General features: G+C 48.9%; 2 long non-coding RNA genes across 2 annotated transcripts in view; one reads left to right on the plus strand and one right to left on the minus strand.

Annotated features, from left to right (window-relative positions):
- The window catches only part of LOC139749094 (uncharacterized), a 123068-nt gene extending 112820 nt beyond the window's left edge, over positions 1-10248 (minus strand). The window contains exon 1 of the long non-coding RNA XR_011712886.1: positions 8725-10248. This is a non-coding gene — a long non-coding RNA (uncharacterized lncRNA). The remainder of the gene's footprint in view (positions 1-8724) is intronic.
- LOC139749095 (uncharacterized) overlaps positions 1-26333 on the plus strand; it is a 284265-nt gene that overhangs the window by 152261 nt on the left and 105671 nt on the right. The gene's annotated exons all lie outside the window — the stretch shown is intronic.

A 26333-nucleotide genomic window follows, 5' to 3' on the forward strand; every position in this document is an offset into this window, starting at 1 on the left:
GCAGCAGCTTGCCCAGTATTTTGTGGTTTCACTAGTGATGGCGGCACAAAAGCAGCCAGCTCTCGGGAGCAAACACCAAAGTAATACCACTAGAAGATAAAAAGTGAGCCAATATTGCGGTGTTTGGCAAGTAGGTCAAGTTTTGAAGTTAACCTGGGAGAGTTGGTAAGTTGGACCGCTTTCGACTCAACCGTCAAGGAAGGATGCAAAGCTAGAATCGCCTCAAATGTGAGGGCAGTACTCAATACAGGGACCGATCAGTCCTTTGTATAAACGGAGCAACTGGTCGGAAGTAAAAGAAAAAATCGACTTCTAATAAGGGCTCCGTTTCTTAGAGGTAGACAGTGATACCAAGTATGTTCATTGAGTTAAGAGGGCGAATTACTGAACTATCGAAGGAGAGAGGAAAGTTTTCGATAGAGAGGTGGGAGAAACTGCGTCATGGAGGCATTAAACATAACCAGATTTTTGTCTACCCCATAAAGGTATCCTGTCAGAGTTTGAGTTTACTGAGGAAGTTGATTCTAGACGAGATGCAGATCGAGTGAGATAAAGAAGGAACATAAATGAAGGATGTGGAGGAATGCAGGGATGAATCGTCATTGTACGAGTGCACTTACATGTTTATAGAAGAAAGAAATTCTTTGATAAATAAAGTGTAGGAGACCAAACAGCACCTTGAGGCACACCACTGTTTATGGAGAAAGGAAGAGAGGCTGAATCATCAACCAAAGGGATAGATCGGCCAGAATGGACGCTAGATATGAATGAGGAAAGCAAGGGAGGGAAGACTAAAGAGGGGGGAGCTTAGGGATGAGACCCCGATACCACACCCTATCAACAGGCTAAGATATATATAGGGCAGCATCATAGTATTATTCCCCCAAATGTTTCAGTGATGATGACTAGACATTAGTAAGATAGAAATGAATATCAGTCATGGTGATCAGAGAGATGATGTGAGACTCAAGATGTCTGAGGATATGGGAGTTGAGGGATATGGGAGTTGAGGAGGAATACAAAGACTTTGGAAATGATAGATGTCAAAGTAACAAGACGATAGCTAGAGGGATGAGAACGGTCACTCTCCTTAAGGATGGGATATACCAACGCTTGCTTCCAAGAAGGAAAAGGTCTAGTTTTTAAACAGATACGGAACAGACGAGTTAGCACAGGTGCAAGTTTCGAGGCACACTCTTTCAATACATGGGGATGGATGCCATCGCGACCATAATCCATGCTTGTGTCCGGAGAGAGAAGCGCTTTTCGGACGGTTCAAAATGAGAGTACGAGGAGGGGCATAGGATTAGAAAGAGGAGCATGAGGGGGGTGAAGGAATGTTAGAGTCATCCAAGGTAGAGTTAGAGGAAAAACAGGAACCAAAGAGAGTGGTTTTATCTACGGGAGAGACAGCTATAGTACCGTCAGAACGGAAACGTGAAGAATAGGTAGAGCGACAGAAGTGGTTAGCGATGCCCTCAGCTAGAGACAAGAAAGACCTATTATTGTTGGATGACGAGGAGAGATTATCGCAGTTCCTCTGACTAAAAGAACGCTTTGCCTCACGGATAATGTAATAATTACGGGCAGTGATAAATGCTGAGTGAGAGTCAGAGGAAGAAGACGATTTTTTTTAAGCCCGATATTCCTCATTCCTTGCCTGGATGGCCTCAGAACAGGAATGGTTAAACCATGGATTAGAAATTTAGAAATTGTCTTGGGGGAGGAGGGGATAAATGCTTCCATTCCCGCAACAATAACCTCTTTGCGTTTGGTGGAGAATGAAGCATCACCACATGAGAAAGTAATTCACACAAGGAAAGTTAGAAAAGAATTTTCGTAAGTTATTCCAGTCAGTATTGTTGAGGTGCCAAAATTTACGCTTGGAAGGGGCTGCTGGAGGGAGGGGGAGGTGCCGTTAAAACAGATACATGTATGAGAGTGTGGTCAGATGAACCACAGTGGGCGAGATTGTATAGCAACAGCGTGCTGGAGTATAGGTGAAAAAAACAGATTCGGAATATCATGAGAAAGGTCACAGCGGTCAGGAATACAAGTGGGCTGTGTGATAACCTGCTCCAGATCACTGAGAAGAAACATGTGAGGGGCTTCAATCCCCCCACCATCCGTATGGGAGGAATTCAACCATTCCCTATGGTGAACGTTGAGATCCCCTTGGGAGAGGATATCATGGCCTCATGGAAGGAGTTTAGATAGTCGAAGAAAGACATAGGAATTGTAGAAATAGGAGAGCAGTAGGCGAGATGAAGGAAGAACTTCGTAGTAGACGAGAAACAAACCTTAAGCCAGATAACATCAAAGTTTGGGGACTTAAGGTTCTCGAGGCGTGCAACAGGTGTGTTGTTGAACTTGGAATGAGCACCTGTAAACCGGAATCTATCAAGAGAGGGAAAGGTCGTATGAGGGGCCGGTTCTACAGGTCTATCAGAGAGGGAAAGGTCGTGGGAGGGGTCGGTTCTACAGGTCTCTCAGAGAGGGAAAGGTCGTGGGAGGGGCCGGTTCTACAGGTCTATCAGAGAGGGAAAGGTCGTGGGAGGGGTCGGTTCTACAGGTCTCTCAGAGAGGGAAAGGTCGTGGGAGGGGCCGGTTCTACAGGTCTATCAGAGAGGGAAAGGTAGTGGGAGGGGCCGGTTCTACAGGTCTATCAGAGAGGGAAAGGTCGTGGGAGGGGCCGGTTCTACTACTGTCTGAGGCCTTCCTCTCCTTGGCAGTAGAGTCAAGAGAAAACCCGGATATTCTTAGCACCCGCATGATGCCGGGGTCCATGGGTCATAGGCTGGTTGGACTGCATCACGATTCCATTTAAAAGCGATGGTGCAGCAAGGAGATGGCATGAGGACTCGTGCGAAGAAAGCAAGTGAGGTTTGAGTAGGTGTCTGGGAAGTGAGGTTTGAGTAGGTGTCTGGGAAGTGAGGTTTGAGTAGGTGTCTGGGGCTTGTAAGATGACAGGACTGGCCCGGTAGCCCCGTTTTGTTAGAACCTAAAGTATGACCAGCATGGAGGATGTAAGATGGTTCTGGGCGCCACTTTAACGCCGCTGAGTCGGGACGGTAGTGAGTGCCACGCTGGGCGGCTGTCGTCAAGAGCCAACTGCCCCTCACACAAACACACGCAGAAACCTGATCATACAGACGCACTGACTCCGGCAAATAGGAAGAGACGTAGAAACCCAGACACCCTCCAAGACACATCAACATGGCTCCTCTCAAAGCTACACTGGCACAAGGTCAGCTGAAGTTAAAAATCAAGTACAACTTTTTTTTTTTCTTTTGATACAAGAAAACATGGTCACATCTCCGCACCATCATTGTTGTTCACAGCCAGCGGAGAACATCTCTGTAGTTCATTGCCAACAGAGAACATATCTGTAGGTCACTGCCAACAGAGAACATTTCTCTAGTTCACTGCTAACAGAGAACATCTTCTGTTTACTGCCGACAGAGAACATCCAGTATGTCACTGCCAACAGAAAACAGCTCTGTAGTTCACTGCTTTTAGCAGTTGCCAACAGAACACGTCTCTGTTGTTCACTGCCTACAGAGAACACCAGAGAAGATCACACCTGCTTAGACCAGAGGACACTACACCAGACCAGACCAGACTTTATTACACTCGGCAAAAACAGATCACACTTGATTTACTTGATTTCCTGCTGTGGTCTTCGGGGGTCTTTTACCCCATCGGCTCGGGCTAGGTCCGAGCAGTTGGGGTCGTTTGGTCGACGAAGGTGTTGGACGCCGCAGCCCAGCCCAGGCCCACGTGGCCTCCACATGCTGGCTGGTCTGGTGCCTGGCCTCTTATACTTTTCAGTGTGTATTCCTGGGTGTTTCTGATGATTACTGGCGAGGTGCAGAAGACTCGTGGGCCCCGGATGTTTAAGGTCCTCTCTCTCTCTCTCTTTTTTTTTTTTTTTTGTCTGTGCATATGGCACCTATAGATTTAAGAGGTAAATAAGATAGTTTTCCGTGTGTGTGTCGTGCCAGTAAGAGGTTATTTCGGAGTGGAAAGTGGAGTCCATCCCTTCTAGGATTACCCAGGTGTAGATGATGATGTTGCCTCTCATGTCTGCCCTCAGGAAAGTACAGCCTCAACGATTTTAAACGTTCCCAGTAGTTTAGTTCCTCTTACTATGCTGATGTGGGCAGTGAAAGATATATTTAAACGCTTCCCTAACTCTGGTGTTTCGCCTGCCACGTAGGGTGATGTTAGAACACAGCAGCAATATTGCGTTCGTGAGAAAATTGGGTCTTGAAAAGTACCATCAATGTTGTCTTCCCTTTAAGGTCCACAGGATCCACCCCTCCATCTGGAGGAAGCAGCCGTTGTTTTGAGAACGAGACTAGGCTTGAGCAAATGACACTAACAGACCAGGCCAGACCACAGAAGGTCACAAACTACTGACATTAACACGTGAATCAAAGGACTGTTGAAAGAATCATTGTATTGCACGTGTTTTAAGCTGATTGGATGAGGCAGCCTGAAACAAAAGGAAGATTTGGGTTGAAGGTAAAACTGGGGAAGAGGAAGGTAAGAAGCCATGGAGAAAGGTAACAGGGAATAGGAAGGCAACAGAGGGAAGGAGGAAGGTAACACAGTTGAAGACATAGGTAGAACAAAGAAGAGGGAATGTAACGCAGGGGAGGTAAGAGGAAGGTAACACTAGAGGGATGAAGAAGGTAACATAGAGAGGCGACAGATGACACTGGTGAGGAGGAAGGTAAACATAGGGAAGGGGTGGGGGGGAGGTAACACTGAGGAATGAGGAAGGTAACACTGGGGAGGAGGAAGGTAACACGGGAGAAGGAAGGTAACACTGGGGAGGAGGAAGGTAACACTGGGGAGGAGGAAGGTGACACGGGAGAAGGAAGATAACACTGGGGAGGAGGGAGGTAACACTGGGGAGGAGGAAGGTAACACTGGGGAGAAGGAAGATAACACTGGGGAGAAGAAAGGTAACACGGTAGAAGGAAGGTAACACCGAGGAATGAGGAAGGTAAAACTGGGGAGGAGGAAGGAAGAAATGGGGGGGGGGGAAGGTAACACTGAGGAATGAGGAAGGTAAAACTGGGTAGAAGGAAGGTAACGGGAGGAGGAAGGTAACACTGGGGAGAAGGAAGATAACACTGGGAAGAAGGAAGATAACACTGGGGAGGAGGAAGGTAACACTGGGGGGAAGGAAGGTAACTGGGGAGGAGGAAGGTAACACTGGGGAGAAGGAAGGTAACACTGGGGAGGAGGAAGGTAACACTGGGGAGAAGGAAGGTAACGCGGGAGGAGGAAGGTAACACTGGGGAGGATGAAGGTAACACGGGAGAAGGAAGGTAACACTGGGGAGGAGGAAGGTAATACTGGGGAGAAGGAAGGTAACTGGGGAGGAGGAAGGTAACACTGGGGAGAAGGAAGGTAACACTGGGGAGGAGGAAGGTAACACTGGGGAGAAGGAAGATAACGCGGGAGGAGGAAGGTAACACTGGGGAGGATGAAGGTAACACGGGAGAAGGAAGGTAACACTGGGGAGGAGGAAGGTAACACTGGGGAGGAGGAAGGTAATACTGGGGAGAAGGAAGGTAACTGGGGAGGAGGAAGGTAACACTGGGGAGAAGGATGATAACTGGGGAGGGGGAAGGTAACACTGGGGAGATGGAAGATAACACTGGGGAGGAGGAAGGTAACACTGGGGAGATGGAAGATAACACTGGGGAGGAGGAAGGTAACTGGGGAGGAGGAAGGTAACACTGGGGAGAAGGAAGGTAACACTGGGGAAGAGGAAGGTAACACTGGGGAGGAGGAAGATAACGCGGGAGGAGGAAGGTAACACGGGAGAAGGAAGGTAACACTAGGGAGGAGGAAGGTAACACTGGGGAGGAGGAAGGTAACACGGGAGAAGGAAGGTAACACTAGGGAGGAGGAAGGTAACACTAGGGAGGAGGAAGGTAACACTGGGGAGGAGGAAGGTAACACGGGAGAAGGAAGGTAACACTAGGGAGGAGGAAGGTAACACTGGGGAGGAGGAAGGTAACACGGGAGAAGGAAGGTAACACTGGGGAGGAGGAAGGTAACACGGGAGAAGGAAGGTAACACTAGGGAGGAGGAAGGTAACACTGGGGAGGAGGAAGGTAACACGGGAGAAGGAAGGTAACACTGGGGAGGAGGAAGGTAACACTGGGGAGAAGGAAGGTAACATTAGGGAGGAGGAAGGCAATACTGGGGAGAAGGAAGGTAACACTTGGGAGAAGGAAGGTAACACTGGGGAGGAGGAAGGTAACGCTGGGGAGGAGGAAGGTAACTGGGGAGAAGGAAGGTAATACTGGGGAGAAGGAAGGTAACACTGGGGAGGAGGAAGGTAACATTAGGGAGAAGGAAGGTAACACTGGGGAGGAGGAAGGTAACACTGGGGAGAAGGTAACACTGGGGAGGAGGAAGGTAACACTGGGGAGAAGGAAGGTAACACTAGGGAGGAGGAAGGTAACACTGGGGAGAAGGAAGGTAACACTAGAAAGAAGGAAGGTAATACTGGGGAGAAGGAAGGTGACACGGGGAGAAGGAAGATAACACTGGGGAGAAAGAAGGTAACACCGGGGAGGAGGAAGGTAACACTGGGGAGAAGGAAGGTAACGCGGGAAGAAGGAAGGTAACACGGGAGGAGGAAAGTAACACGGGAGGAGGAAGGTAACACTGGTGAGGAGGAAGGTAACACAGGGGAGGAGGAAGGTAACACTGGGTAGAAGGAAGGTAACACTGAGGAGGAGGAAGATAACACGGGAGGAGGAAAGTAACACGGGAGGAGGAAGGTAACACTGGTGAGGAGGAAGGTAACACTGGTGAGGAGGAAGGTAACTGGAGAGAAGGAAGGTAATGCTGGGGAGAAGGAAGGTAACTGGGGAGGAGGAAGGTAACACGGGAAGAAGGAAGGTAACACTGGGGAGAAGGAAGGTAACACGGGAGGAGGAAGGTAACACGGGAGGAGGAAGGTAACACTGGGGAGGAGGAAGGTAACACAGGGGAGGAGGAAGGTAACACTGGGTAGAAGGAAGGTAACACTGAGGAGGAGGAAGATAACACGGGAGGAGGAAGGTAACACAGTGGAGAAGGAAGGTAACACAGGGGAGGAAGGTAACACTGGGGAGAAGGAAGATAACACTGGGGAGAAGGAAGCTAACACTGGGGAGGAGGAAGATAACACTGGGGAGGAGAAAGGTAACAGGGGAGGAGGAAGGTAACACTGGGGAGGAGGAAGGTAACACTGGGGAGGAGGAAGGTAATACTGGGGAGAAGGAAGATAACGCAGGGGAGAAGGAAGGTAACACTGGGGAGGAGGAAGGTAACACAGGGGAAGAGGAAGGTAACATATACAGGAAGAAGGTAACAGTGGGCAGGAAGGTAACATTGGGGAGAAGAAATGTAACAGGTCAGGAGGAAGCAAACACAGGTGAGAAAGAAGGTAACACAGAAGGAAGGGGACACCGGGGAGAAGGAAGGGGACACCGGGGAGAAGGAAGGGGACACCTGGGAGAAGGAAGGGGACACCGGGGAGAAGGAAAGTAATAATTGGTGGAGAGAGTTGACACAGGAGAGAAGGAAGGTGACACGAGGCAGGAAGATGATAACATGGGGTGCAGACAGGTAAAAGGGAAGGAGGGAGGTAAGACAGGGGTGTAGGGAGGTAAGATTTGGGTGTAGGGAAGTAAGGCAAGGGTGTGGGAAGGTAAGACTTGGGTGTAGAAAGGTAAGACAAGGGTAGGAAGGTAAGAGAGTGTTGTATGGAGGTTACAAAGGGGTGTAGGGAGGTAAGATATGGGTGTAGGAAGGTAAGACATGGGTGGAGGAAGGTAAGACAAGGGCTTAGGAATGTACGACATGGGTGGAGGAAGGTAAGACATGGGTGTAGGGAGGTGAGACATGGGTATAGGAAGGTAAGACATGGGTGGAGCAAGGTAAGACATGGATGGAGGAAGATAAGACAAGGGTGTAGGAAGGTAAGAAGGGGTGTATGGAAGTTACAAAAAGGGGGAAGGGAGGTAAGACATGGGTGTAGGGAGATATGACATGGGTGTAGGAAAGTAAAACATGGGTGTAGGGAGGTTGATAAGGGTGTAGGGAGGTAAGACATGGGTGTAGGGAGGTAAAACGAGGGTGTAGGGAGGTAAGATATGGGTGCTGGGAGGCAAGACATGGGTGGAGGGAGTTAAGACATAGATGTAGGGAGGTAAGACATGGGTATCGGGAGGTAAGACACGGGTACTGGGAGATAAGACAGGGGTGTAGGAAGGTAAGACAGGGTTGTAGGGAGGTAAGACGAGTGTAGGGAGGTAAGACCGGGTATAGGAAGGTAAGACATGGGTGTAGGGAGGTAAGACGTGTGGGAAGGTAAGACATGGGTGTGGGGAGGAAAGACACGGGTGAAGGGAGGTAAGACTTGGGTCTAGGAAGATAAGACGGGAAGAAGAAAGTATGGAATTTGGATGATGAAAATTAAGTGTTGCAGGGAGAGAGAGAGAGAGAGAGAGAGAGAGAGAGAGAGAGAGAGAGAGAGAGAGAGAGAGAGAGGATCACTTAGAATGGTAATGGAGGGTGGTGGAGGGAGTCGAGGTTAGAGTGGAGGGGGGAAGGGAGTGGAGGGGTGTGGGTGGAGGGTGGAGGAGGGAAGAGGGTGTAGGAGGCGACCAGTGAGCCATGGTGGCCGTATAAGGAGCGAGGTCCTACCTGACACCTGCTGGAGTGTGTGCCCTTCCTGGGCCCCTGAGGCAGGTCCTGGCTCTCCTGCTGGCTCCTCCTCGTGTGTAAGGATCCCCAGGGGGTCCTCTACCCCAGAGGCACCTCTGGCCCCCTCCACATGGGCTCACTGAACACGTCGTCTTTCAACAGGCGGGTCGTCGCCCTTGGCACAGTACTGTGGGGGCGTTACTGCCCCTGACGGGTTCACGGGGCGCCCTCTGCCCCAGGGGCGGCCTGGCCAGTGCAGGGCGGGAGGACGAGGTCCGGCGCCAGCCAGGCTCCCGGGCGGCGGGATCCATAAATCAATCCAACTGTCACAGAGCTACACCGTCGGGCAGCACGCCATGCCGGCCGCCCGGCCAGCCCAATGTAGGGCAGGAGCTGCCCGGCCCCGCCGCCCACCGCCCGCCGCACGGTAAACACCAGCAAGTGCGGCCCGCCACTGGCCCGGGCCACGGTCCTCACGCCGCTCCACACTGACGACGGCCAGGACGTGGGCGGCGGGACTGGGCAGGAGGGAGTGAGGGGGGTGGGGGTAGTAGCAGAGGGGCATGTTGCAGGGAGCATTAGGGAGGGTTGGGTGGGGGTGTGGGGCTCGGGAGTGGGGGGTCGGAGAGCATTACATCATCGATGAATTTCCACATGACACTGTCACAACACATGTAGGGCAACGCCCCCGGGGGAGAGCTGGGTCAGGCACTACACTGGGGCGCGCGTCATGGCCCTGGACCAACTAGTTACTGGTGGAGGTGGTGGTGTGGTGCAGGGGTTGTGGTGCAGACTGTGTGGTGCAGCATATTGGTGCAGGAGGTGTTGGTGCTGACGGTGATGGTGAACACTGCACCTGGCTGGTAGCTGCCCCGCCCGGGGCTGCAGGGTGGCCGGCCGGTAGGGTGGTGGGTGGTGTGGGCGGGCGGCTGGAGACGTGTGGCGCGGTTCGGGTAGCGTGCGGGAGCGGAGGAGGAGCGGGCGGCAGCGTGGTCGGCGGCGGAGTGCGGCGGGCCGGCCTCGCGACACGCTCACCTGCGGCCCCGCCCTGGGTTGCCACACACCACCACTACACACATAGACACAGACACACACACACACACACACACACACATACACGCACACACACACACACACACACACACACACACACACACACCATCTCCAATAAATTGGTCAGAATCACGTGACGCGGGGCAGGAGGAGTGGTAGGCGCCTTCCTCAGCCGGGCACGACGGAGGCCCCAGGGGCGCCTGCTGCCACGCCCGCCCCCGGGGGCCGCGCCTCCCCAGGGGGTGACCGCCGCACCTCCCGGCTCCTCTTCACAATCTGCACCTGTGGCTGGGCAGAGGTGTGACACGGGCGGCCCGTCAGTGTGGAGGGGCGGCCAGGGCCAGCGACAGCTGGTGGCTGAGGCTGGGCACGGCCGCCCTCCCCCGCCCCTGACGTCACCCTCCTCCACCGTGCCTCTCCTCCTCCCACCGCTACTCTCCTAGCACAACCACCTCGCTCTTCCCTCACGGAGACGAGCGTATTACCCTCGCCCAACGAACGATTGCCGCCACCCTGGCCACCAGAACTATGCGCTCCTCCTCCCTCCCCCGCCCCCCAGCGATGCGCGGGGAGGCAGGGCGCGCGGGGCATGTGGCGACCCCTGGCAATTCTCCGACCCGGCGCGCAGGCGCGACCGTCACTCACATGACATTTTAATCTATGATTACTTTATAACCAATTGTCATTTTAGATTCACGACATTTCGAACTGTAAAAGAACATCGGAAATATTGATCCCTAGTGGAAAGGGCAGTGGGCGGGATGGGGGTGGGCGGGATCCGGGGTGGTGGGCGGGGCGGAGGGTCAGCGGGGTGTCTCCTGACCTGGGTGCGGGCGTCTTCCGCTCCCAGATGTCATCGCCGCCGCCACCGCCCCTCCCATACCCCCAGCGCCGCCCGCACCACTGCTCCTTTTGCTGTCTGCCTTCTGGGCCGCCTCTCTCCTGCTATTGGCCGGCTCTTCTGTCGCGCTTCTGCTGCAACTCTTCTGCTGCCTGGGTGTTCTGCTGTCTTATTATCTGCTACACATGATTATGAGATCCTGGGTGACGACTAGGCTTTGGCTAGATAACCAGGTGTCAATGTGAGACAAATGGGTCTCTCCTAGTCCTCCTCAGGTGACCACTAACCCCATCATACGGCTGGCTTCTCCCGGTCTGCAGGTGGATGACACCTGTGTTGGGGCTGTCTAGTCTCCTGCAGGTGGGCGTGGATGACACTTGTGCTGTAGCTGTCTGGTCTTCAGCAGGTGGGGATGGATGACACCTGTACTGGGGCTGACTGATCTCCTGCATGTGGGGATGGATGACACCTGTACTGGGGCTGACTGATCTCCTGCAGGTGGGGATGGATGACACCTGTACTGGGGCTGACTGATCTCCTGCAGGTGGGGATGGATGACACCTGTACTGGGGCTGACTGATCTCCGGCAGGTGGGGATGGATGACACCTGTACTGGGGCTGTCTGGTCTCCTGCAGGTGGGCGTGGATGACACCTGTATTGGGGCTGACTGGTCTCCTGCCGGTGGGCGTGGATGACACCTGTATCGGGGCCGACTGGTCTCCTGCAGGCGGACGTGGGAGACCCAGGACCACCTCCCTGGTGGGCACGGCAGACATGTGGCCTCCACAAGCCACCTGCAGAAGACTAGGAAGACCTGTTCCCCTACAGGTGGGCAGGTGATCGTGGGAGAGCACGAGGGACCGTCGTCTTACATGGAGAGATAATACCATGATAACATGTGACCCACACAGATAACATCTTGATTACTGGCCATCACCAGGCACTACCAGCACCATCACCAGGCACTACCAGCACCATCACCAGGATCTGCCAACACCATCACCAGGATCTGCCATCACCAGGCACTACCAACACCATCACCAGGATCTGCCATCACCAGGCACTACCAGCACCATCACCAGGCACTACCAATACCATCACCAGGATCTGCCAACACCATCACCATGCAATGCCAACACCATCGCCAGGCACTACCAGCACCATCACCAGGCACTACCAACACCATCACCAGGATCTGCCATCACCAGGCACTACCAACACCATCACCAGGATCTGCCATCACCAGGCACTACCAGCACCATCACCAGGCACTACCAATACCATCACCAGGATCTGCCAACACCATCACCATGCAATGCCAACACCATCGCCAGGCACTACCAGCACCATCACCAGGCACTACCAACACCATCACCAGGATCTGCCATCACCAGGCACTACCAACACCATCACCAGGATCTGCCATCACCAGGCACTACCAGCACCATCACCAGGCACTACCAATACCATCACCAGGATCTGCCAACACCATCACCATGCAATGCCAACACCATCGCCAGGCACTACCAGCACCATCACCAGGCACTACCAACACCATCACCAGGATCTGCCATCACCAGGCACTACCAACACCATCACCAGGATCTGCCAACACCATCACCATGCAATGCCAACACCATCGCCAGGCACTACCAGCACCATCACCAGGCACTACCAACACCATCACCAGGATCTGCCATCACCAGGCACTACCAACACCATCACCAGGATCTGCCAACACCATCACCATGCAATGCCAACACCATCGCCAGGCACTACCAGCACCATCACCAGGCACTACCAACACCATCACCAGGATCTGCCAACACCATCACCATGCAATGCCAACACCATCGCCAGGCACTACCAGCACCATCACCAGGCACTACCAACACCATCACTAGGATCTGCCAACACCATCACCATGCAATGCCAACACCATCGCCAGGCACTACCAGCACCATCACCAGGCACTACCAACACCATCACCAGGATCTGCCAACACCATCACCATGCAATGCCAACACCATCGCCAGGCACTACCAGCACCATCACCAGGCACTACCAACACCATCACTAGGATCTGCCAACACCATCACCATGCAATGCCAACACCATCGCCAGGCACTGCCAGCACCATCACCAGTATGCCATCACCATTACGATCACCAGGCACGACCAACACCATCACTAGGCTCTGCCAACTCCATCACCATCACCAGGCACCACCATCACCATCATCAGGTAGTGGCAACACAAATCATCAGGCGGTGCAATTACTATCACTAGGCAGTGCCATCACCATCATTAGGCAGTGCCATCACCATCATCAAGCATTGTCATCACCATCACCAGGCAGTGCCGTCACCATCACATGGCAGTGCCATCACCATCATGACGCATTGCCATTGCCATCACGAGGCACTACCATCACTATCACCAGTACACCACCATCATCATCATGCAGTGCTATCACCATCACTAGGCAGTGCCATTACCATCATCAGGCACCACCTTAACTTTCATCACGTAGTGCCATCAACATCGCCAGGCAGTGCCATCATCATCATCATCAGGCAGTGCCATTACCATGAACCACCATCATTATCAGATAGTGCCTGCACCATTACCTGGCAGTACTATCACCATCCTCAGGCACCATCATCACCATCATCAGGCAACGCCATCACTATCACTAGGCAGTGCCATCACCATCGCTAGGCAGCGCCGTGATCGTCATTAGGCAGTAACACTACCATCATTATTCATTGTCAGCACCATCACCAGGCATCACCATCATCAGGTAGTGCCAGCACAAATCAGGCAGTGCCATTACTTTCACTAGGCAGTGCCATCACCATCATTAGGCAGTGCCATCACCAGGCAGTGCCGTCACCATCACAAGGCAGTGCCATCACCATCATGAGGCATTGCCATAGCCATCACTAGACAGTACCATCACCATCACCTGGCACCACCATCATCATCATCATGCAGTCCCATCACCATCACTAGGCAGTGCCATTATCATCATCAGGCACCTTAACTCTCATCTCGTAGTGCCATCAACATCGCCAGGCAGTGCCATCACCATCATCGGGCTGTGCCATCACATCATCAGGCAGTGCCATCGCATCTTCAGGTAATGCCATCAGTATAACCAGGCAATGCTGTCCCGATCACAAGGCATTACCATCACGAGGCAGTGCCATCACCATCACCAGGCACCACCATTTTCATCATCATCATGATGCAGTGCCGTCACTAGGCTGTGCCATTACCATCATCAAGCAGTGTCATTGCCATCACCTAGCAGTGCCATCATCATCATCAGGCACCACCATCACTGTCACTAGGTAGTGCCATCATCATCATAAGCAGTGCCATTACCATCATCAGGCAGTGTCATTGCCATCACCTGGCAGTGCCATCACCATCATCAGGCACCACCATCACTGTCACCAGGTAGTGCCATCAGCATCATAAGCAGTGCCATTACCATCATCAGACAGTGTCACCATCATCAACAGGTAGTGCCATCACCATTGCAAGGCAGTGCCATCACCAGGCACCACCATCACCATCATCAGACTATAACAACATTTTAGCATCGTTAGAAGCACTCTCACTAGTCAGCACTATCACCAGGCAGCACGACCAACATCACGAGGTATTTCCAGCATCACCAGGCAGCACAACCAACATCATCAGGAAGCACTACCAGCATTGCCAGGCAGCATTACCAACATCAGGCATCACCAGGTAGCTTAACCATCACTAGGCAGCACTACCAACATCACCAGGCAGCACCACTAACATCATCAGGCAGCACTACCAGCATCAAGAGGCAGCACAACCACCATCACCAGGCAGCACTACCAACATCACCAGGCAGCACGACCATCACTAGGCAGCACTACCAACATCACCAGGCAGCACCACTAACATCATCAGGCAGTACTACCTGCATCAAGAGGCAGCACAACCACCATCACCAGGCAGCACAACCATCACCAGGCAGCACAACCATCACCAGGCAGCACTACCAACATCACCAGGCAGCACCACTAACATCACCAGGCAGCACTACCAACATCAAGAGGCAGCACAACCACCATCACCAGGCAGCACAACCATCACCAGGCAGCACAACCATCACCAGGCAGCACTACCAGCATCAAGAGGCAGCACTACTAACATCACCAGGCAGCACTACCAACATCAAGAGGCAGCACTACCAACATCAAGAGGCAGCACTACCAACATCACCTGGCAGCACTACCAACATCACCTGGCAGCACTACCAACATCAGTCACTACCATGACCATCATGAGGCACTACCATCACTATCATCAGGCAGTACCATCACCATCATCACTAGGTGGCGTCATCACCATCATCAACAGGCAGTAACATCACCATCATCACTAGGCAGTAACATCACCATCATCACCAGGCAGTAACATCACCATCATCACTAGGTGGCGTCATCACCATCATCAACAGGCAGTAACATCACCATCATCACTAGGTAGTACCATCACCATCATCACCAGGCAGTAACATCACCATCATCACTAGGCAGCACACCATCATCACAGGCAGCACTACCATCATCACAGGCAGACACACATCATCACCAGGCAGATACAACATCACCAGGCAGCATACACATAGAGGCAGCACTACCACATCACTAGGACACGTACCATCATCACCAGCACATCCACATCACTAGGCAGCACGATCACATCATCACTAGGCAGTAACATACCAACATCACCAGGCAGCTACATCACCACATCACCATGCAGTACATACATCATCACCAGGCAGCACTACACATCAGAGCAGTCATACCATCATCACCAGGCAGTACTACCACATCACCATGCAGTCACTCACCAATCATCACTAGGCAGTCACTACCAACATCACCAGCACTAACATCACCCATCACCATGCAGTATACCATCACTATCATCACAGGCAGTAACATCACCATCATCACTCATGCCATGCAGTAACATCACCATCACCATCATCACCATGCAGTAACATCACCATCATCACTAGGCAGTAACATCACCATCATCACCAGGCAGTAACATCACCATCATCACTAGGTGGCGTCATCACCATCATCAACAGGCAGTAACATCACCATCATCACTAGGTAGTACCATCACCATCATCACCAGGCAGTAACATCACCATCATCACTAGGTGGCGTCATCACCATCATCAACAGGCAGTAACATCACCATCATCACTAGGCAGTACCATCACCATCATCACCAGGCAGTAACATCACCATCATCACTAGGTGGCGTCATCACCATCATCACTAGGCAGTAACATCACCATCATCACCATCATCACTAGGCAGTAACATCACCATCATCACTAGGCAGTAACATCACCATCATCACCAGGCAGTAACATCACCATCATCACCATGCAGTAACATCACCATCATCACCAGGCAGTAACATCACCATCATCACCATGCAGTAACATCACCATCATCACCATCATCACCATGCAGTAACATCACCATCATCACTAGGCAGTAACATCACCATCATCACCAGGCAGTAACATCACCATCATCACCATGCAGTAACATCACCATCATCACCAGGCAGTAACATCACCATCATCACCATCATCACCATGCAGTAACATCACCATCATCACCATCATCACCATGCAGTAACATCACCATCATCACTAGGCAGTAACATCACCATCATCACCAGGCAGTAACATCACCATCATCACCATCATCACCATGCAGTAACATCACCATCATCACCATCATCACCAGGCAGTAACATCACCATCATCACTAGGCAGTAACATCACCATCATCACCAGGCAGTAACATCACCATCATCACCATCATCACCAGGTAGCATCATCACCATCATCACCATGCAGTAACATCACCATCATCACCAGGCACCATCATCACCAGGTAGCATCATCACCAGGTATCGTCATCATCACCATCATGTTAGTACAGTCATGGAAACATTAAACCTGAGGCAGGATTGACCGTCAGAGCTGTAATCCCTGGGGGATTTATTGCTGTAACGGGATTACTGGATGTAGTCGCTCACTAATGCTGGGCAAGTGCCACAAGCTCTGTATTGCCTTATCGAAAGCTTATCAGCAATGAAGATGTTCCGCTTATCTAAAGCTTATCAGCAGTGAAGATGTTCCGCTTATCTCGCCAGTTTAAGCCCGCCACTTGTATCTCCATAGTGTTCTTTTTATATAACGATCCGGTCAGGGGCCAACCGTACGTACGCCCACCTCCTCCCACGTGAAAGCAGTGACGAGAGAGAGGCAGTAGACATGAGGGAGGGAGGGAGGGGCCCGGCCTGGCAGGTGGTTGTGGATGACCTGCTGGTTCTTGATGGTAGGGAGGTCACGAGGAAGAGGGCGGGAGGGCTGATCACCGCAACGGTTACACCTCGAGTGGCGGCGGGTCTCCACACAGGAAGTGTGGGAAGCAGCAGGCCTCGGGTTGATGCCTTTGCCACGGCAACGTACGAACCGCTCACTTCGAACACCCTGGGCAAGATGATACTTGGAGGAGAGAGAGAGAGAGAGAGAGAGAGAGAGAGAGAGAGAGAGAGAGAGAGAGAGAGAGAGAGAGAGAGAGAGAGAGAGAGAGAGAGCAGCGAGCGATATGGCGGCGTTCACGAAAGGGATGGTCGAGGAGCGATTATGCCAGGAGAGGTGATAAGATGGGAGGCTGCTGGTTCCACATCGACCACCGGAGAGGTAAAGGAGGAATTCCATCGTGGACGAGGTGTGTGAGCACAGTACCCCGAGACAATATGACTTGTAGACATAACGTTTCACAAGAAAAGTAATTCACAGATAATTTACGGCATCTTTAACGTGAGGAAGACAAGGTTATGCGCAACATATTAATGTTATTGTAGATTGAATTATTGTGTTCTGAAACTAACGAGTCTTAGAATAAGGAGAAGTGACCTCAAAACACAGTGTCCTTATTCCAGGATGCTGCAACAGGCCCGAATTAAGAGAGGAAATATGTTCAGAGCGGGAAAAACAATCAGTAATATAAGTGCTAGAGGGGGGAGGGGAAGCGAGTTGAAGTCTGTGTGTAAAACGGAATCATCAGCATAAATGTTAAGAAGGTTAGGAGCAGAAGAGAGACTAGATCATCTCCAGTGATTATCTCATTTTCGTGGTTAGTCTACTTATGTATTAGTGATATTCTCTATATCAAAAGTGTTTAGACTTTGAAACGTGTCGAAATCAAGTTACTATATGGTCTCTGTAAACCTGCTGGTCTTACTGGACCATTGAATGGTCCTGGAATGTCCACACAGGACGCCTACCGTGAGAAATGTCTGAGAAAGAGAAAATATGAGTAACATTGCCAAGGTGTGTCATGTTATGATCATCTGTGGTGCACAGGTAAGCCTTGTTGACTATGAATTTCACGTAGGCCCGCCATGATTCCAGTCCTGGACATGGCTGTCTGCTCACAGCCATAACTGCTGTTCATCCTCTCCTCTGAACCAATTGATGAATTGATATTGGTTAAGATTGATATATATATATATATATATATATATATATATATATATATATATATATATATATATATATATATATATATATATATATATATATATATATATAATTCGTTTTTGTACCCATACTCGCCATTTCCCACGTGAACGAGGTAGCGTCAGTAACAGACGACTGATGACTGAGTCGTAGAGGGAAAATCCACTTGGCTTCTTGCTCTGTTCTTTCTTTTGGAAGGTACTACAGCCAGGGAGGATATCCAGCCACCCGCTTTCGCACCTCTTAATCGTCATCTGCGACGCACACGGAATACGTGGGCAGTATTTTTTCTCCCCTCTCCCCAGGGATATATATATATATATATATATATATATATATATATATATATATATATATATATATATATATATATGTGTGTGTGTGTGTGTGTGTGTGTGTGTGTATGTATGCTGATAACCACGAGTAAAAGTAAAACAGGATAAGTGGGAACTTATCATGTTTAATTTTTTCTCATGGTTATCAACAAATACTATATCACGCGTACCATTGTGACCTATTACTATATATATATATATATATATATATATATATATATATATATATATATATATATATATATATATATATATATAAGGTGTTCACATGGGTCATTGATGTGATGAAGGTGTGGGTGGTGGCAGCAGATCGGGTAACCATGCCAGACCACATACTGAAGATGCTCACACAAGATATGAGTGACGTTGTGTGCCGCCAGCAGCCACTGCTCCTCCCTAACGTTAGCTTGTCTGTGTCGGTCGTTTGTTTATAATCTGCAGTGTCGGCCATCGGCTCTGTAGACACCTTCTGTAGTAGGTCTATGAAGGCATCGTATGGTCTCTGACGACGCCATGTAAGGCGAGATACAGTTGGCATACATGTGCCTGTAGTGGACCGTGGTGACAGGGTCTCTTGCTTTCAGGTGATGCATGTTGGCGTTTTGATAGATGGTTTTCACACACACACACACACACACACACACACACACACACACACACACACACACACACACACACACACTGGTATCTCCTGCTAGGACCCAGCCATTAGACCTGACCTCTGTAAACATACAGAGACACCAGCTAATTGTGGGTTGTTCTTCCTTGAGAACACAGGGGTCTCTGGTGCTCACGTGGCCCGCCTCACCTCCCTCAACCACAAGAGACAAGAAGCCTTCCCTCAAGGCGCCGAGCGACGCCCGTCGTCTCATATGCAGAAGAAGGTAACTTCGAGTACCACAGCGTCAGTAGCAGTCCTCCTCGTACAGGACTGGCATGACAAACCCAGCCTCTCCCAGCTGACCCACCCACACTCCTCTGATACCGCCAGTACGCCCAGGGACCGTGTCGCCCTGAGACTGAGACTGTGTCGCTTTGGGACTGTGTCACGTTGGGACTGTGTCGCTTTGGGACTGTGTCACGTTGGAACTGTGTCGCCCAGTGATTGTGTCACACTGGCACTGTGCCTCGTCGTCCTCAGGTGTTGGTTGTCTGTTGAACAATTATTTATCGACCGTCTCGCTTGACCTTTTTACTTTCAGATGAACCATTTTCATTTTCTGTTTGGCATAATTGCATTTTTCATATGGCATAATTGGCTTGGCTCAGTTTTGTTCCCATGACCTGGGGATGATTCATGAGTCCCATGGGTGTGGGTTATTGTAGTGAGATAATTTCCCTCTGGAATACATCAGGGTAGTCCAGTAGTGAGGCTTCACGTGGCCAGATGGTCTTGGGTCGTTACCAGTGTTGCAGGATGACATACAGGTTACCAGTGTTGCAGGTACCAGCAGGATGACGCACAGGTTACCAGTGTTGCAGGTACCTGCAGGATGACACACAGGTTACCAGTACACGGTACAGTATGTCATGTGTTGTCACAACTGGCGGCTCAGCCAGGAACAAGGGGGCAGAGTTTACACGAGTTTACATGAGAAAGACAGACAACAGGCGGGCCTGATTGGCCCACGACTGGGTTGTCTGTAAAAATAAAAATATGCATTTTAACTTGACAAGAAAATGTGATTTCGCTCAGCAGTTTTTTTTTAAGCTATCATCGACCCCCCGCTGCTGCACATTAGCCTTTTGGTGCCCCGGTTACTGCTGTCGTTTATACAGTTTATTTCTGGCGTTTTTCTTAGAGTATTCTTGAATTTCTGAACTACTTGCCCAACGACTTTTGAAGATATTTATAGTCTTATCATTCACTGCGTCTGACGATAACTTATTCCAGTGCTCAACACACCTAAAGGAAAAGAAGCTTTTTCTCACGTCCGCACTACATGTTTTAGCTTTGAGTTTTATTCCATTTGTCCTGGTAACCGTATTTTCTTGTATTTGGAAAAGATGCTTGTGATTTACTTTATGGAACTGGTTCAGAATTTTGAACAGTTGGATTAAGTCGCAGCGAAGTCTACGTTTTTAAAGAGGGAGAAGAGATCCAGTCGTCTTAGCCTCTCATCGTATGCCAGATTTCTGAGGGATGAGATCAGTTTTGTCGCGCATCTTTGTACCTGCTCTAATTTTTCCTCGTAATTTTACCTAATACGTTAAAATCTCTTTCAGTCGTTTCGCAGTCCCGCCTGTTTTACAGCTCTACCTCCTAGTTTAGTATGGTCAGCAGAGTTAGAGATCTTAGATATGAGACCGAGTTTTAGGTCATTAATGTATATTGTGAAAAGAATTGGGCCTAGGACCGACCCCTGTGGCACACCACTCGTTACGTCTAGCCAATCTGAGGCTTCGCCGTTTAATACTACACACTTCCTCCTTCCGGTAAGCCAGTCTCTCCTCCATGTACAGAGTTCTTCACCGATTCCTTCTGATGTTTCTGTGGCAGTAACTCATCATCTGTGAGCATAACTTGTCCTGGATGTTCTCTGAAGGGATTCAAGTTGTGTTTGGATCATGTGGCACACGTGTCAGATCATATCTGCTGCTGGTCCCTCGCCATATGATTAACACAACTTCTGCTTATTGATAAAGAAAAGAAAAAAAAAGATACGTTAATGGCATACTTATTGTAAAGTGATTATTATATGTGTAAAGAAAACGTGGTTTCCATCATTATTGTGATAATATGTTGTAAATCACTTGTGAAGTTGGGTACTATAGCCAGCGTACAGTAAAGTTGTGTACTACAACCAGCGTACAGTAAAGTTGTGTACTACAACCAGCGTACAGTAAAGTTGTGTACTACAACCAGCGTACAGTAAAGTTGTGTACTACAACCAGCGTACAGTAAAGTTGTGTACTACAACCAACGTACAGTAAAGTTGTGTACTACAACTAGCGTACAGTAAAGTTGTGTACTACAACCAGCGTACAGTAAAGTTGTGTACTACAACCAGCGTACAGTAAAGTTGTGTACTACAACCAACGTACAGTAAAGTTGTGTACTACAACCAACGTACAGTAAAGTTGTGTACTACAACCAACGTACAGTAAAGTTGTGTACTACAGCCAACGTACAGTAAAGTTGTGTACTACAACCAGCGTACAGTAAAGTTGTGTACTACAGCCAACGTACAGTAAAGTTGTGTACTACAACCAGCGTACAGTAAAGTTGTGTACTACAGCCAACGTACAGTAAAGCTATGTACAGTCAGGTTATCACAGGATAACACTGTATCGATAACCAGTAAACCAGTCAGAAGAACATATACAATATTTTTACACGTCAACGTAAGTTTCTAACATACATAAAACATGGACGCTAACCTTTAACTGAACAGTGCGTGTGTGTGTGTGTGTGTGGAGGTGCTGGCTGGGGTCTGACTGACTGTGTCCTGCACTATACTTAACACAAATTCCATCCTCGCCGCCCTCCCCTCCGTGCAAATTACCAGTTCATAACTGAAATTTTCCATTTTTTTTTTTTTTGCTAATTTGACTTCAAGATGTATTTCATCTATATGATAAAGAGCTTGACTTCTAGTTATAGTAGTACGTGTATAGATTTGACTTCTGGTTGATAGACATTTGCGTAAAGACTATACTTATGTTACTCTCTTGCTAGGAACAGGCTTTACTAACCTTACCTAGTACGAGAGACACCTAGTACCAGACATCTGGTACCAGGAACTCCTAGCACCAGGGACACCTTGTACCAGAGACATCTGGGACCAGAGACACCTAGTACCAGACATCTGGTACCAGGGAACCTAGTACCAGGGACACCTTGTACCAGAGACACCTAGTACCAGGGACACCTTGTACCAGAGAAACCTAGTACCAGGGACACCTAGTACCAGAGGCAGTACCAGAGACACTTAGTACCAGAGGCAGTAAAAGGGACTTGTAGTACCAGAGGCAGTACATGGACACCTAGTACCAGAGGCAGTACCAGGGACACCTAGTACCAGAGACACCTAGTACAGGGATATTGATATAGTTACCCAGCCATTGGTCAGCACTTGGTCTGAATCAGATAAAACTATTGATATTACTGTCAACAATACATCATGTCACACGATGATACAAGACTTCGTATGAGGCACTGGACACATAGATGAGGTCAGAGGTCGCAAAATGATAACCAACTTACAAAACCCGTAATTAATGAGTTCCCCCCCACAATGATGGCCAGTGTGAACCCCAGGATCCCATTTCTTACTTCCTGACGGACTAAACAGTTGTATATGAAAGCAAAGTTTCTGCTGTCTTAGACGTTGTCTTAGATATTGGCAAACAACCTTTATGGTTTGTATATAAAGTCGACGAATGTTGGCAACTAAGGAAAAGATTAAGAGAAAATAACAATGGAGAGAGAGAGAGAGAGAGAGAGAGAGAGAGAGAGAGAGAGAGAGAGAGAGAGAGAGAGAGAGAGAGAGAGAGAGATTTCATTTATCATACTTAGTCGCTGTTTCCCGCGTTAGCGAGGTAGTGCAGGAAAACAGACGAAAGAATGGCCCAACCCACCCACATACACATGCATATACACAAACGCCCACGTACGCACGTATACATACCTACACATTACAACGTATACATACAATCTGCCACACATGAAATGGCACCCCCCCCTCCCCAACCTCCGCGTGCTCGCGAGGTAGCGCTAGGAAAAGACAACAAAGGCCACATTCGTTCACACTCAGTCCGTAGCTGTCATGTGTAATGCATATATATATATATATATATATATATATATATATATATATATATATATATATATATATATATATATATATATATATTGCTTTGAAGAATGTATGTGAGAAATACTTAGAAAAGCAAATGGATTTGTATGTAGCATTTATGGATCTGGAGAAGGCATATGATAGAGTTGATAGAGATGCTCTGTGGAAGGTATTAAGAATATATGGTGTGGGAGGCAAGTTGTTAGAAGCAGTGAAAAGTTTTTATCGAGGATGTAAGGCATGTGTACGTGTAGGAAGAGAGGAAAGTGATTGGTTCTCAGTGAATGTAGGTTTGCGGCAGGGGTGTGTGATGTCTCCATGGTTGTTTAATTTGTTTATGGATGGGGTTGTTAGGGAGGTAAATGCAAGAGTTTTGGAAAGAGGGGCAAGTATGAAGTCTGTTGGGGATGAGAGAGCTTGGGAAGTGAGTCAGTTGTTGTTCGCTGATGATACAGCGCTGGTGGCGGATTCATGTGAGAAACTGCAGAAGCTGGTGACGGAGTTTGGTAAAGTGTGTGGAAGAAGAAAGTTAAGAGTAAATGTCAATAAGAGCAAGGTTATTAGGTACAGTAGGGTTGAGGGTCAAGTCAATTGGGAGGTGAGTTTGAATGGTGAGAGGCTGGAGGAAGTGAAGTGTTTTAGATATCTGGGAGTGGATCTGTCAGCGGATGGAACCATGGAAGCGGAAGTGGATCATAGGGTGGGGGAGGGGGCGAAAATTTTGGGAGCCTTGAAAAATGTGTGGAAGTCGAGAACATTATCCCGGAAAGCAAAAATGGGTATGTTTGAAGGAATAGTGGTTCCAACAATGTTGTATGGTTGCGAGGCGTGGGCTGTGGATAGAGTTGTGCGCAGGAGGATGGATGTGCTGGAAATGAGATGTTTGAGGACAATGTGTGGTGTGAGGTGGTTTGATCGAGTAAGTAACGTAAGGGTAAGAGGGATGTGTGGAAATAAAAAGAGCGTGGTTGAGAGAGCAGAAGAGGGTGTTTTGAAGTGGTTTGGGCACATGGAGAGAATGAGTGAGGAAAGATTGACCAAGAGGATATATGTGTCGGAGGTGGAGGGAACGAGGAGAAGAGGGAGACCAAATTGGAGGTGGAAAGATGGAGTGAAAAGGATTTTGTGTGATCGGGGCCTGAACATGCAGGAGGGTGAAAGGAGGGCAAGGAATAGAGTGAATTGGAGCGATGTGGTATACAGGGGTTGACGTGCTGTCAGTGGATTGAATCAAGGCATGTGAAGCGTCTGGGGTAAACCATGGAAAGCTGTGTAGGTATGTATATTGCGTGTGTGGACGTGTGTATGTACATGTGTATGGGGGGGGTTGGGCCATTTCTTTCGTCTGTTTCCTTGCGCTACCTCGCAAACGCGGGAGACAGCGACAAAGTATAAAAAAAAAAAAAAAAAAAATATATATATATATATATATATATATATATATATATATATATATATATATTATCCCTGGGGATAGGGGAGAAAGAATACTTCCCACGTATTCCCTGCGTGTCGTAGAAGGCGACTAAAAGGGGAGGGAGCGGGTGGCTGGAAATCCTCCCCTCTCGTTTTTTTCTAATTTTCCAAAAGAAGGAACAGAGAAGGGGGCCAGGTGAGGATTTTCCCTCTAAGGCCCAGTCCTCTGTTCTTAACGCTACCTCGCAAATGCGGGAAATGGCGAATCGTATAAAAAAAAAAAATATATATATATATATATATATAGTGATGATACGTGGTTGATCTTGAAGAATACCTTTGAAGGAGTATTAAAGAAAAAAAAAAAAAGAACCCTTAATGTTATTTGTCTCCGTGGTCAGTATCAATCCCCATCTTGTTCAGTGTGGAGGAAAACATTACCAAGCTCATGTTCACACTACACCATCCGTGTACCTAACTTCACCCAAGGCATCTTCACCTCATCCTGGACAGTCGCATGCATCTTCACGACACCTGCCCCTCCACTGACCTTTCACCTGACATCACCCCAACCTCATCATCATAACATCCTGGTCTTTGACCTAACAACCTTAACGGGTTCTCACTTATTGGAAAGAGAGAGAGAGAGAGAAATAAAACACACGAAAACAAGAAGTTGAACAAAAACAATATGCTCTCTTCTTGACTTGGGGGAAAATACAAGAAACAAAAATATAGGAAGTGGCAAAAATTCTCCTGCTGGGGATGAACAAAGAACCCTGTGCCGGAGACGCTGTTAGAGTGTGGATGAATGAGGTAGTGGGTGAGGACATACCATCTGAGGTAATGTAACATATGTATTATACACTACATATTACCCTCAGATGTTGGGACATGTACGGGAGAATTTCTGGGTTTTTACTCTTTTTCCACAAAGACTGTTCATGATATGTTCATGGAATATACCGTAGTTCATAACATTATGATTTTATACCATCAAAAAAATTCAGCTTCATCCGTTAATATTTTGAATTTTGACGGAAACGAGGCTTTTTAAGTCGTGGGATGACGTGTTTGTTGTAGAAAATGGAATGTAACCTCCAGATTACAGATTGTATCATGGAAATGTTGTGGATATCTTTGATGGAGGACTTGATACAGTAGTTCTGTTGGTAGAGTAGAGAGAGAAAATGTCAGAAAATGGATAGATACATGAGTTATGAATCAAACGTCATAAAGTTCAAGAACAGAGGCATGTATTATGAAGCCATAGAGGCACATCACCCCCCGGTAAAGTTGTAATAAGGCACCAGGTAGCGAGGCGTGGGTGTTGCAAGATAGGAAATGAGCAGCGAAGAATCATTGAAAAAAAAATAATATGGTCAAGATAATTGATAATATTTTTCCGTCAGTTTACCATGAATAAAGAAAGTGTCAGTCATGAAGCAGGTTCATGAGGTGGAGAGGGTCAGAGGGAAGAAGGGTCGTTGTGGGAGATGAGAACATACGTGAGGAACAAAGTGATAAACTGAACTGTGTGTATGTG

The sequence above is a fragment of the Panulirus ornatus genome, chromosome 6 (genome assembly GCF_036320965.1).
Source record: "Panulirus ornatus isolate Po-2019 chromosome 6, ASM3632096v1, whole genome shotgun sequence".
NCBI lineage: Eukaryota > Metazoa > Arthropoda > Malacostraca > Decapoda > Palinuridae > Panulirus > Panulirus ornatus.